Raw genomic sequence first — 14257 nt, 5'->3', positions numbered from 1 at the left:
ATGCCTCTCATTAGAAAAATCAGCGCTGATTTTGAAGAAACTCTCCATTGACTTTCTATGGAGAGTTTTGAGACTTTGTGTTGCTCTGAGGAGATTTGCAAAACATCTGTAAATCCCACAACAATGATAGTGACATCTTCTGAAAGCCAGCAAAAACACCTACGTTTTGATGTATAATTTGTGGGGGTTGAGTGGAAATTGAGCGAATAGCAAGAAGTTGTTCGGACAAGAAGAGAAAATTCAGAAATTTCCACTGTCCACTCTGAGTTAATTGCATAGCAACCATAACAACGCATGTATTTTCTGAAAAATCACAATTTTGCAACTGAAAACTTAAAGAGGTATAAAATTAAAACGGTAGAAGATCTGAAAAAGCTGAATCACTCAGGAATAGCCCAATAATCTGAGAACATTTTAAAGTTTGAATGGAGTTTCTAGGTGAAAGTATGACAAAGTAGTTAAGTTTCAAAAACAAGCAAGTTTTAGCAGAATTGTGGAAGTTTTCCATTCATTTCAATGGGACAAATTAAAGGAAAAAAGTGTAATATTTTAAAAAGTATAACAGTAATAAACACTAAAAGTCATAGCAGTCGTTAGCAGAAAGAGCAGAACAGTTTAGAGTTTGAACGGAGAAAATCGGCTGAAAACTGAAGGAGTAGTTAATCGGTAAAATCACGGAGCAACTAGAAGAATAAAGTAGAAAGATAAAGAATAAAGAGAAACAGGAACTCAATAGTGTGGAAGCCCTTTGAGGGCATCCACACAATAATAAAGAAGAAAGAGAAACAGGATCTCAATAGTGTGGAAGCCCTTTTAGGGCATCCACACAACTAGAAAAATTTGCATTTCCTGCGAAAATGCTGTGTGGATGCCTTAACGCTGAAGCTGTCTGCTGAAAAGCTGAAAAAGCTGAAAAGTTGCATGGTGGTGAAAAAAAAACATGTCACCCTGAGCAGGATTCGAACCTGGCCCTCCTGGTCTCAAGACAGCTACTCATCTCACTGAGCCAAACTCATTCTCTCAAGAAGAGGAGGAGAGACCGACAATTCTGCTAAAATGAGCAGAAGCTGCTGAGAATTGTGCTGAGAAGAGGTGAAAAGGCTGAAAATTTTGCAGAAAAGAGGTAAATCAGCAGAATTTCTGCAGAAAAGAGGCAAAGGAGCAGAAACTTGCGCTGAAAAGAGATGAATCAGCAGAGTTTCTGCTGAAAAGAGTTTTTTTTTCTGAAAACAGCCCAAAAAAATGGAATTTGTGCTGAAAAGGGGTGAAAGAAATGAAAATTTTGCTGAAAAGGGGTGAAGAAGCTAAAGTATACCAAATCAAAGTATTTGTGCCAACACATAGTGTTTCTGCCATATTGTGGTATTTGTGCCACAAAAGTTACTACATTACAACATGAATACGGATTAAAGATGAAAGAAACTGGCAACAAATTCCTCCACTACAAACCAGTCTGATACCACTTCTTTGCAGTGTTCACGTTTAAAAGGCACTACCCAAAAGGCGCCACAAGACGGCACTCCAACACAAGAGAAGAGGTGAATGAGCAGAATTTCTGCTGAAAAGAGGCAGAAGGTTCTGTATGTAGAAAAGAAACACTGTTGAACCATGTGTGAAATAAATAAAGAAATGAAATGAAAGAACAATCTGGTTCTGCTCAAATTCACCAATCAGAGGTACTGCCTCAGTCTGCTTCACTTCATCAGGCTGTGTACTTGTTTCTGCCATGGAGCGTTAACAAGAATCTGAGGTCCATATTAGAAAAGCTGCTAAAATCATAAAACTTTGCAGAATTGTAATAAATTAGCAATATAAATTACAGGTCTGTGATAGTGTATAAATTTGTAGTGAAAAAAAAAAAACGTGGACCAAGGTGGGATTGAACCCACGACCTTTGAGCTGCAGAGCCGTGTCATTACTGATTGCGCCACCTGGAAAGGGGGCGGCGGTCTGAAAGACAGATACTTGGGCAGTCAGAAAATAGATCGCGGTGAGAGGCGAAAAACGCCGTTTTTTGGAGTTACAAAACGTCGTGTAACTCAAAAACTAGGAGGGCTAGCAGCATAATTCTTGTACTGGGTGAATCAGCGGACTTTGGTGTATTTTGACTGCGATTTTCATAGCTCGTTCTACCTCCGCCGCGGAGATATGACGAGAGAAGAAACGGCTTCATTTCCAGAGTTTGAAGACTGAGAGAAGGACAGATTTCCACCCCTCAAACAAACGTAATTTATGGCTCAACAGTAAGATGACAGTAAAAACTGCTCACACCATGACTGTCAGTAGTGTCTGAAGATAAATTGGCAGCATGCAGATGAATCTTACAAAGAAGCTCAGAGAGAGAGACTGAGCTTGTATTTCCACCCCAAACTGGTAGGGGATGCTCTTTATTAAACACTTGCTTGTGCTACAATGTGCTTCAAGGCTCATTAACAGCATAACAGAACTCACTTATGGTACTGCATTCTTCCTATAAAACAATAACTGTCAGTGACTTTGTACCGTAGTATAAACACAACATTCAAGACAACAGTTAAAAAGTAACGTAACCATAAACAATGAAACAAGAACATCTAAACAGCAGCACATGTCCCAAGGCATGATGGGAGAGAACTAGCTGTTCCACCAACACGCCACATTATTTATGATTTATGATTTGGCAGAAACACTGGGACTTGGTATAAATACTATGATTTACATGAAATACTTTGACTTAGCAGAAATTCTGTAATCTAGCAAAAAGCACTTCAGCATAGCAGAAATTCTATGATTGAGCAGAATTACTAGGATTTAGCACAAACACTATGATTTGTCTAAAAAACCCTTTATTTTGCAGTTATATTGTGATTTGGCAGAAATACTATGCTTTGGAACAAATACCAAGATTTGGCAGAAATACTATGAGCAGTAATAATATAACATAGCAGAAATACTGTTATTTTGTGGAAATACTATGCTTTGGCACAAATACCATGATTTGGCCAAAATACTATGATTTAGCAGAAATACTAAGATGTAGTAGAAGTACTTTGATTTAACAGAAATACTATTATGGAGGAGTAATACTTTAACATGGGAGAAATATTGATACAGACACACATACACAGAGCCTAAAGGGAACAGTGGCTGTTAAGAGTCTGGGCTTGGTATATCTAGGTCAGTTAAATTAGCTGCACCTGCTGTAATCAGCCCTTACACACACAGACACAGAGAGAGGTATAAGTTTTCTGCAGTGTATTTCTCACATTCACATTCAGGATTCCCCTCGAACCTCCTGGTCTCAAGGCAGCTACTCATCTCACTGAGCCAAACTCATTCTCACAAAGAAGAGGTAGATAGACTGACAATTGGGCTGAAATTATCAGAAGCTGCTGAGAACTGTGCTGATAAGAGGCAAAAGGATGAAAATTTTGCAGAAAAGAGGTGAATCAGCAGAATTTCTGCAGAAAAGAGGCAAAGAAGCAGAACGTTGCGCTGAAAAGAGATGAATCAGCAGAGTTTCTGCTGAAAAGAGTTTTTTTCTGAAAACGGCCAAAAAGCTGGAATTTGTGCTGAAAAGTGGTGAAAAAAAATGAAAATGTTGCTGACAAGGGGTGAAGAAGCTAAAGTATACCAAATCAAAGTGTTTGTGCCAAAACATGGTATTTCTGCCATATTGTGGTACTTGTGCCACAAAAGTTACTACATTACAACATGAATACGGATTAAAGATGAAAGAAACTGGCAACAAATTCCTCCACTACAAACCAGTCTGATACCACTTCTTGCAGTGTTCACACGTTTACTAAGGCACTACCCAAAAGGCGCCACAAGAGGGCACTCCAACACAAGAGATGACCTATGTACACTGATGCACTTAGTAACAGTCAGCCTCCTACTTAGCCACTACGTAATACAGCGATATTACAGTGTACAAATTCACATAAATTTGCAGGGGGAACAAACAAAGCAGGAACAAGCCCAAAACAATCAAATAACTGTGCTGCCATAGCTATCGCTAACTAGCACATACGCTAAAGGTAAGTAAAACCAATACACACAAGTAGCAGTGTAAACATCTTAAGCATGGAACATTAACTCACGTTTATGTGACACACACCATCCCCAACAAATACAGGATGGGCTATTTGCTCCCTTCCCAGCAGCTCTCTCCTCAATCGTTAGCCCAGGAACAAAGGAAGACCATCTAGCTCAGAAGTCCCATGAATTCCCTCACTGCTCAGAGGCTGCTGGGTAATGTAGCTCACAATAACACAGGTTTTTCTACAAGCACAGATACTATAACATAGCAGAAATACTGTGATTTTGTTAAAATACTATGCTTTGGAACAAATACCATGATTTGGCAGAAATACTATGAGCAGTAATAATATAACATAGCAGAAATACTATTATTTGGGTGAATGCTATTGTTTGGCACAAACACTATGATTTAGCACTGTACAGAATGGTGTACGTCAGTTTAATGCTGGGTGGTGCTGCAATAGTAGCTATCCTCGGTCAGAAGGAGAGGCTGGCATCCAGGGATTAGATTACCACAGGTGGAGTTTATTGGCAGTCAGATGGATGTTACAGGGAGATATGGCATACAGTAGGAGGATGTGGAGGGGTGATATGGTGTGGTTTCTATGATTAAGAACAGGGTATACATTACAACATGAATACGGATTAAAGATTAAAGAAACTGGCAACAAATTCCTCCACTACAAACCAGTCTGATACCACTTCTTGCAGTGTTCACATTTACTAAGGCACTACCCAAAAGGCGTCACAAGAGGGCACTCCAACACAAGAGATGACCTATGTACACTGATGCACTTAGTAACAGTCAGCCTCCTACTTAGCCACTACATAATACAGCAATATTACAGTGTACAAATTCACATAAATATGATTTGGCAGAAATGCTAAACTTTGGCACAAATACTATAATTGAGTACAAGTACTCTAAGATAACAGAAATACTATGATTTAGCAGAAATACAATGTTTTTGCAGAAACACTGTAATTTCACTCAAATACTATGAGATAGCAGTAATACTATGATTTGGCAGAAATACTACGTTTTAGTACAAATACTATGACAAAGCAGAAATACTATGACTTAGAAATAATACTATAACAAAAGGGATCCTCAAAATACTATGAAATTGCAGTAATTCTATGATTTGGCAGAAATACTGTACTTCATTACAAATACAATGCTTTGGTACAAATACTATATTTTGATTTCAATACTATGATTTGGCACGAGTAGTATGATTTAGTACAAATACTACGAATTGGCAGAAATACTGTGACTTAGTAGTAATACTATAACATAACAGATATACTATGATTTTGCAGACAGTCTATGTTTTTGCACAACTAGCACAATATGGCAGAAATACTATGATTTGGCACAAGTACTATGATTTAGTACAAATACTCTTATTGGCACAAATACTATGTTTCAGTACAAATACTACGATTTGGCAATAATACTGGGTTTTAGCACAACTACTGAGATTTGGGTGAAATACTATGATTTAGAAGAAATACTATGACTTCGCACAAATACAATGTTTTGGTTCAAATAATATGATTTGCAAAAATACTATGATTTGGTACAAGTACCATGATTTAGTACAAATACTACAATTTTGCTCAAATACTATGAAATTGCAGTGATACTATGATTTTGAAGGAATACTATGATTTGGTAGAAATACTATGCCTTAGTAGTAATACTATAACATAGCAGATATAATGTGATTTTGCAGGCATAGTATGTTTTTGCACAAATACTACGATTTCGCTCAAATACTATGGAATTGCAGTAATACTATGATTTGGAATGCTATGATTTGGTAGGAATACTATGCCTTAGTAGTAATACTATAACATAACAGATATACTATGATTTTGCAGAAATTCTATGTTTTTGCACAAATACTACAACAACTACTACTACAAATACTACAAGAAATACTATGTTTGGGCAGTAATACTATTATTTGCTATAAATACTATTATTTGGCACATATACCATAATCAGCAGATATACTATAACATAACAGAAATTCTATGACTTAGTAGTAACACTAATATAACAGAAATTTTAACTGGCCACAAATAACATGATTTGGCACAAATACCATGATTTGGCAAAAGATACCATGATTTGGCACAAATACGATCATATTGCAGAAATACTATGATTGGGTACAAATACTATGATTTGGCACAAGTACTATGAATAAGTACAAATACTATGATTTGGCAGAAATACTATGATTTAGCAGAAATACTATGTTTTAACATAAATAATATCTTTTCATAGAAATTTCTGCTAAAGGTACTATTTCTGCTTTTTAGCAGAAATACTGTAATTTTGCATAAATACTATGATTTGGGATAAATACTATGATTTGGCAGATATACTATATTCAGCACATAAACTATAACATAACAGACATTCCTGCACTTAGTAGTAATCTCATAACATAAAATAAATATTATGGTTCTGCCCCCAAACCATGATTTGGAACAAATACCATGATTTTTCAAAAATACTATGATTTAGCAGAAATACTATGATTGAGCAGAAGTACTAAGATGTAGTAGAAGTACTTTGATTTAGCACAAATACTATTATGGAGGAGTAATACTTTAACATGGGAGAAATATTGATATACACACACACACACACAGAGAGCAAAGTGTACAGGGGCTGTTAAGAGCCTGGGCTTGGTATATCTAGGTCAGCTAAATTGGCTGCACCTGCTGTAATCAGCACTTACACACACAGACACAGAGAGAGGTGTGAGTTTTCTGCAGTGTATTTCTCACATTCAGGATTCCCCTCGAACAAATGGCCATAATTTCCTAACCAGAGTGGCGGCTAGAATGGTCGTTCTGACACCGTTTTGTTCAGAAGAGATGGGGAATCTGCAGGTCTTCTTAATTCAGAGATAAAATATAAATTATTGAAGATATATGACTTGTAATACACTGTAACTGAGTAGAGGCGAACCAAAACTGCCTTGACTTGCCCTCAAACAACGTTTTGTAACTCTAAATCTATATGGAGCATCAAAATCATTCTTTCACCGTAAGAAACAGCAGGCTTTGGTGAACAGTCATGGAAATTTTCAGGTCTCTGTGGAAATCCATCAAAAAGATATGACGAGAGAAAAAAGTGCCTCATTTCCAGAGTTTGAAATCTGAAGAAATCTGAGCGAGGGACAAATTTCCTACCCTCAAACAAGTGTAATTCATGGCCAAACAGTAATAGGTAAGGAAAAAATTCTTGAATTGTGAGCATCAGGAATGTCTGAAGATATATTGGCACAAGCGTCATGTCTCAACTTTGTTTCGTTAAGGAGATATGATGATTTGAAAATGCCTCTCATTAGAGAATTCCAGCGCTGATTTTGAAGAAACTCTCCATTGAGTTTCTATGGAGAGTTTTGAGACTTTATGTTACTCTGAGGAGATTTGCAAAAATCTATAAGTCCCACAACAATGATAGTGACATTTTCTGAAAGCCAGCAAAAATACCTACATTTTGATGTATAATTTGTGGGAGTTGAGTGGAAATTGAGCGAGTAGCAAGAAGTTGTTTAGACATGAAGAGAAAATTCAGAAAGGACGAGTGCACACTCTGAGTTAATTGCATAGCAACCATAACAACGCATGTATTTTCTGAAAAATCACAATTTTGCAACTGAAAACTTAAAGAGGTATAAAATTAAAACGGTAGAAGATCTGAAAAAGCTGAATCATTCAGGAATAGCCCAATAGTCTGAGAACATTTTAAAGTTTGAATGGAGTTTCTAGGTGAAAGTATGACAAAGTAGTTAAGTTTCAAAAACAAGCAAGTTTTAGCAGAATTGTGGAAGTTTTCCATTCATTTCAATGGGACAAATTAAAGGAAAAAAAAGTGTAATATTTTAAAAAGTATAACAGTAATAAACACCAAAAGTCATTGCGGAAAGAGCAGAAAGAGCAGAACAGTATAGAGTTTGAACTGAGAAAATCGGCAGAAAACTGTGGAAGTAGTTAAGTGCCAAAAAGTGTACGGAAGCAACTAGAAGAATAATAATAAAGAACTAGAAAAATTTGCATTTCCTGCGAAAATGCTGTGTGGATGCCTATAACGCTGAAGCTGTCTGCTGAAAAGCTGAAAAAGATGAAAAGTTGCAAAAGTTGTATGGTGGTGAAGAAACTGAAAATTCCGCTGAAAACAAGTGAAGAAGGAGAGATTTTTGCTTAAAAGTGGTGAAAAGCAAAAATTCTACTGCAAAGGGGTAAAGACAGGCGAAATTTTGCTAAAAAGTGGTGAAAGAAACCCCTATGTTGCCATGAGCAGGATTCGAACCCGCCCTCCTGGTCTCAAGGCAGCTACTCATCTCACTGAGCCAAAGTCATTCTCCCAATGAGGAGGTGGAGAGACTGACACTTTTGCTGAAATGAGCAGAAGCTGCTGAGAATTGTGCTGATAAGAGGAGAAAAGGCTGAAAATTTTGCAGAAAAGAGGTGAATCAGCAGAATTTCTGCAGAAAAGAGGTAAAGAAGCAGAAAGTTGCACTGAAAAGAGATGAATCAGCAGAATTTCTGCTCAAAAGTGTTTTTTCTGAAAACAGCTGAGATTTGTGCTAATAAGAGGTGAAAAGGCTGAAAATTTTGCAGAAGAGGTGAATAAGCAGAATTTTCAGCAGAATTCTACCGAAAAAGATGTTTTGCTGAAAATACCTGAAAAAGCAGGGACTTGTGCTGAAAAGTGGTGAAAAAAAAAATATTGCCGTGAGCAGGATTTGAACCTGGCCCTCCTGGTCTCAAGGCAGCCACTCATCTCACTGAGCCAAACTCACTCTTGCAAAGAATAGGTGGAGAGACTCATAATTCTGCTGAAATGAGCAGAAGCTGCTCAAACTTCTGCAGAAAAGAGGTGAATCAGCAGAATTTCTGCTGAAAAGAGGTAAAACAACCTGTTTCTGCTCAAATTCACCAATCAGAGGTACTGCCTCTGTCTGCTTCATCAGGTGGGTACTTGTATGTATTTCTGCCATGGAGCATTAACAAGAATCTGAGGTCCATATTAGAAAAGCTGCTAAAATCATAAAACGTGCGCTGAAAGAGATGAATCAGCAGAGTTTCTGCTGAAAAGAGTTTTTTTTTTCTGAATACAGCCAAAAGGCTGGAATTTGTGCTGAAAAGGGGTGAAAAAATGAAAATTTTGCTGAAAAGGGGTGAAGAAGCTAAAGTATACCAAATCAAAGTATTTGTGCCAAAACATAGTGTTTCTGCCATATTGTGGTACTACTACATTACAACATGAATACGGATTAAAGATGAAAGAAACTGGCAACAAATTCCTCCACTACAAACCAGTCTGATACCACTTCTTTGCAGTGTTCACATTGACTAAGGCACTATCCAAAAGGCGCCACAAGAGGGCACTCCAACACAACAGATGACCTATGTACACTGATGCACTTAGTAACAGTCAGCCTCCTTGAATTGGCAGAAATACTGTGATTTAGTAGTAATACTATAACATAACAGATATACTGTGATGTTGCAGACAGACATAGTATGTTTTGCACTACTCATTTGTAGTGAAAGAAATTAGCAATATAAATTAGAGGTCTGTGATAGTGTATAAATTTGTAGGGAAAAAAAATGTTGACCAAGGTGGGATTGAACGCATACGACCTTTGAACTGCAGAGACGTGTCATTACTTACTCTGCTGAAATTAGCAGAAGCTGCTGAGAATTGTGCTGATAAGAGGTGAAAAGGCTGAAAATTTTGCAGAAAAGAGGTGAATCAGCAGAATTTCTGCAGAAAAGAGGCAAAGGAGCAGAAACTTGCGCTGAAAAGAGATGAATCAGCAGAGTTTCTGCTTAAAAGAGTTTTTTTTTTGAAAACAGCCCCAAAAATGGAATTTGTGCTGAAAAGGGGTGAAAAAATGAAAATTTTGCTGAAAAGGGTGAAGAAGCTAAAGTATACCAAATCAAAGTATTTGTGCCAAAACATAGTGTTTCTGCCATATTGTGGTATTTGTGCCACAAAAGTTACTACATTACAACATGAATACGGATTAAAGATGAAAGAAACTGGCAACAAATTCCTCCACTACAAACCAGTCTGATACCACTTCTTTGCAGTGTTCACGTTTACTAAGGCACTACCCAAAAGGCGCCACAAGAGGGCACTCCAACACAAGAGATGAGGTGAATGAGCAGAACTTCTGCAGAAAAGAGGCAGAACAAAAGAAAAAACTGAAAACAGCTTTTGCCATGACCGAATTTGAACCTGGCCCTTCTGGTCTTAAGGCAGCTGCTCATCTCACTGAACCAAACTCATTCTCACAAAAGCAAGAGATGGAGCAACTGACAATTTTGCTAAATGAGCAGAAGCTGCTGAGAACTGTGCTGAGAAGAAGTGAAAAGGCTGAAAATTTTGCAGAAAAGAGGTGAATCAGCAGAATTTCTGCAGAAAAGAGGTAAAGAAGCAATAAGTTGCGCTGAAAAGAGATGAATCAGCAGAATTTCTGCTCAAAAGAGTTTTTTTTTGAAAACAGCTGAGATTTGTGCTGATAAGAGGTGAAAAGGCTGAACATTTTGCAGAAAAGAGGTGAATCAGCAGAATTTCTGCAGAAAAGAGGTAAAGAAGCAATAAGTTGCGCTGAAAAGAGATGAATCAGCAGAGTTTCTGCTCAAAAGAGTTTTGTTTTTCTGAAAAAAGCCAAAAAGCTGGAATTTGTGCTGAAAAGGGGTGAAAAAAAATGAAAATTTTGCCTACAGGGGTGAAGAAGCTAAAGTATACCAAATCAAAGTATTTGTGCCAAAACATAGTGTTTCTGCCATATTGTGGTACTACTACATTACAACATGAATACGGATTAAAGATGAAAGAAACTGGCAACAAATTCCTCCACTACAAACCAGTCTGATACCACTTCTTTGCAGTGTTCACGTTTACTAAGGCACTACCCAAAAGGCGCCACAAGAGGGCACTCCAACAAAAGAGATGACCTATGTACACTGATGCACTTAGTAACAGTCAGCCTCCTACTTAGCCATTACGTAATACAGCGATATTACAGTGTACAAATTCACATAAATTTGCAGGGGAAAAAAACAAAGCAGGAACGAGCCCAAAACAATAAAATAACTGGGCTGCCATAGCTATTGCTAACTAGCACATACGCTAAAGGTAACTAAAACCAATACCAACCAATGTTTTTGCAGAAACACTGTAATTTCACTCAAATACTATGAAATAGCAGTAATACTATGATTTGGCAGAAATACTATGTCTTTGCAGAAACACTGTAATTTCACTCAAATAATATGAAATAGCAGTAATACTATGATTTGGCAGAAATACTATGTTTCAGTACAAATACTATGACAAAGCAGAAATACTATGACTTAGAAGTAATACTATAACAAAAGGGATTCCTCAAAATACTATGAAATTGCAGTAATTCTATGATTTGGCAGAAATACTGTACTTCAGACAAATACAATGCTTTGGTACAAATACTATATTTTGATTTCAATACTATGATTTGGCACGAGTAGTATGATTTAGTACAAATACTACGAATTGGCAGAAATACTGTGACTTAGTAGTAATACTATAACATAACAGATATACTATGATTTTGCAGACAGTCTATGTTTTTGCACAACTAGCACAATATGGCAGAAATACTATGATTTGGCACAAGTACTATGATTTAGTACAAATACTCTTATTGGCACAAATACTATGTTTCAGTACAAATACTACGATTTGGCAATAATACTGGGTTTTAGCACAACTACTGAGATTTGGGTGAAATACCATGATTTAGAAGAAATACTATGACTTCAGTTACAAATACAATGTTTTGGTTCAAATAATATGATTTGCAAAAATACTATGATTTGGCACAAGTACCATGATTTAGTACAAATACTACGATTTCGCTCAAATACTATGGAATTGCAGTAATACTATGATTTTGAAGGAATACTATGATTTGATAGAAATACTATGCCTTAGTAGTAATACTATAACATAACAGATATACTATGATTTTGCAGAAATTCTATGTTTTGCACAAATACTACAATTTGGCAGAAATACTATGTTTGGGCAGTAATACTATGATTTGCTATAAATACTATGATTTGGCACATATACTATAATCAGCAGATATACTATAACATAACAGAAATTCTACGACTTAGTAGTAACACTATAATATAACAGAAATTTTAACTGGACACAAATAACATGATTTGCCCCAAAACCATGATTTGGCAAAAAAATACCATGATTTGGCACAAATACGATGATATTGCAGAAATACTATGATTGGGTACAAATACTATGATTTGGCACAAGTACTATGAATAAGTACAAATACTATGATTTGGCAGAAATACTATGACTTAGCAGAAATACTATGTTTTAACATAAATAATATCTTTTGACAGAAATTTCTGCTAAAGGTACTATTTCTGCTTTTAGCAGAAATACTGTAATTTTGCATAAACACTATGATTTGGGATAAATACTATGATTTGGCAGATATACTATATTCAGCAAATATACTATAACATAACAGACATTCCTCCACTTAGTAGTAATCTCATAACATAAAATAAATATTATGGTTCTGCCCAAAAACCATGATTTGGCACAAATACCATGATTTGTCAAAAATACTATGATTTAGCAGAAATACTATGATTGAGCAGAAGTACTAAGATGTAGTAGAAGTACTTTGATTTAGCACAAATACTATTATGGAGGAGTAATACTTTAACATGGGAGAAATATTGATACTCACACACACATACACAGAGAGCAAAGTGTACAGTGGCTGTTAAGAGTCTGTGCTTGGTATATCTAGGTCAGCTAAATTGGCTGCACCTGCTGTAATCAGCACTTACACACACAGACACAGACACAGCTATGAGTTTTCTGCAGTGTATTTCTCACATTCAGGATTCCCCTCGAACAAATGGCCATAATTTCCTAACCGTAGGGGCTAGAACGCTCATTCTGACACCGATTTGTTCAGAAGAGATGGGGAAAACTTCAGGCCTTCATAATTCAGAGATAAAATGTAAATTATTGAAGATATATGACTTGTAATACACTGTAACTGAGTAGAGGCGAAGCAAAACTGCCTTGACTTGCCCTCAAACAACGTTTTGTAACTCTAAATCTATATGGAGCATCAAAATCATTCTTTCACCGTAAGAAACAGCAGGCTTTGGTGAACAGTCATGGAAATTTTCAGGTCTCTGTTGAAATCAATCAAAAAAAAGATATGACGAGAGAAAAAGTGTGCCTCATTTCCAGAGTTTGAAATCTGAAGAAATCTGAGCGAGGGAAAATTTCCTACCCTCAAACAAGTGTAATTCATGGCCAAACGGTAATAGGTGAGGAAAAAATTCTTGAATTGTGAGCATCAGGGATGTCTGAAGATATATTGGCACAAGCGTCATGTCTCAACTCTGTTTCGTTAAGGAGATATGACGATTTGAAAATGCCTCTCATTAGAGAATTCCAGCGCTGATTTTGAAGAAACTCTCCATTGACTTTCTATGGAGAGTTTTGAGACTTTATGTTACTCTGAGGAGATTTGCAAAAATCTATAAGTCCCACAACACTGATAGTGACATTTTCTGAAAGCCAGCAAAAATACCTACGTTTTGATGTATAATTTGTGGGGGTTGAGTGGAAATTGAGCGAGTAGCAAGAAGTTGTTCAGACATGAAGAGAAAATTCAGAAAGGACGAGTGCACACTCTGAGTTAATTGCATAGCAACCATAACAACGCATGTATTTTCTGAAAAATCACAATTTTGCAACTGAAAACTTAAAGAGGTATAAAATTAAAACGGTAGAAGATCTGAAAAAGCTGAATCATTCAGGAATAGCCCAATAGTCTGAGAACATTTTAAAGTTTGAATGGAGTTTCTAGGTGAAAGTATGACAAAGTAGTTAAGTTTCAAAGACAAGCAAGTTTTAGCAGAATTGTGGAAGTTTTCCATTCATTTCAATGGGACAAATTAAAGGAAAAAAGTGTAATATTTTAAAAAGTATAACAGTAATAAACACCAAAAGTCATTGCCGGAAAGAGCAGAAAGAGCAGAACAGTATAGAGTTTGAACTGAGAAAATCGGCTGAAAACTGAGGAAGTAGTTAAGTGCCAAAAAGTGTACGGAAGCAACTAGAAGAATAACTAGAAAAATTTGCATTTCC

Source organism: Oreochromis aureus, linkage group 22 (genome assembly GCF_013358895.1).
Source record: "Oreochromis aureus strain Israel breed Guangdong linkage group 22, ZZ_aureus, whole genome shotgun sequence".
NCBI classification, from domain to species: domain Eukaryota; kingdom Metazoa; phylum Chordata; class Actinopteri; order Cichliformes; family Cichlidae; genus Oreochromis; species Oreochromis aureus.
The sequence above is the reverse complement of the archived record's forward strand: the minus strand, read 5'-3'. Positions refer to the sequence as shown.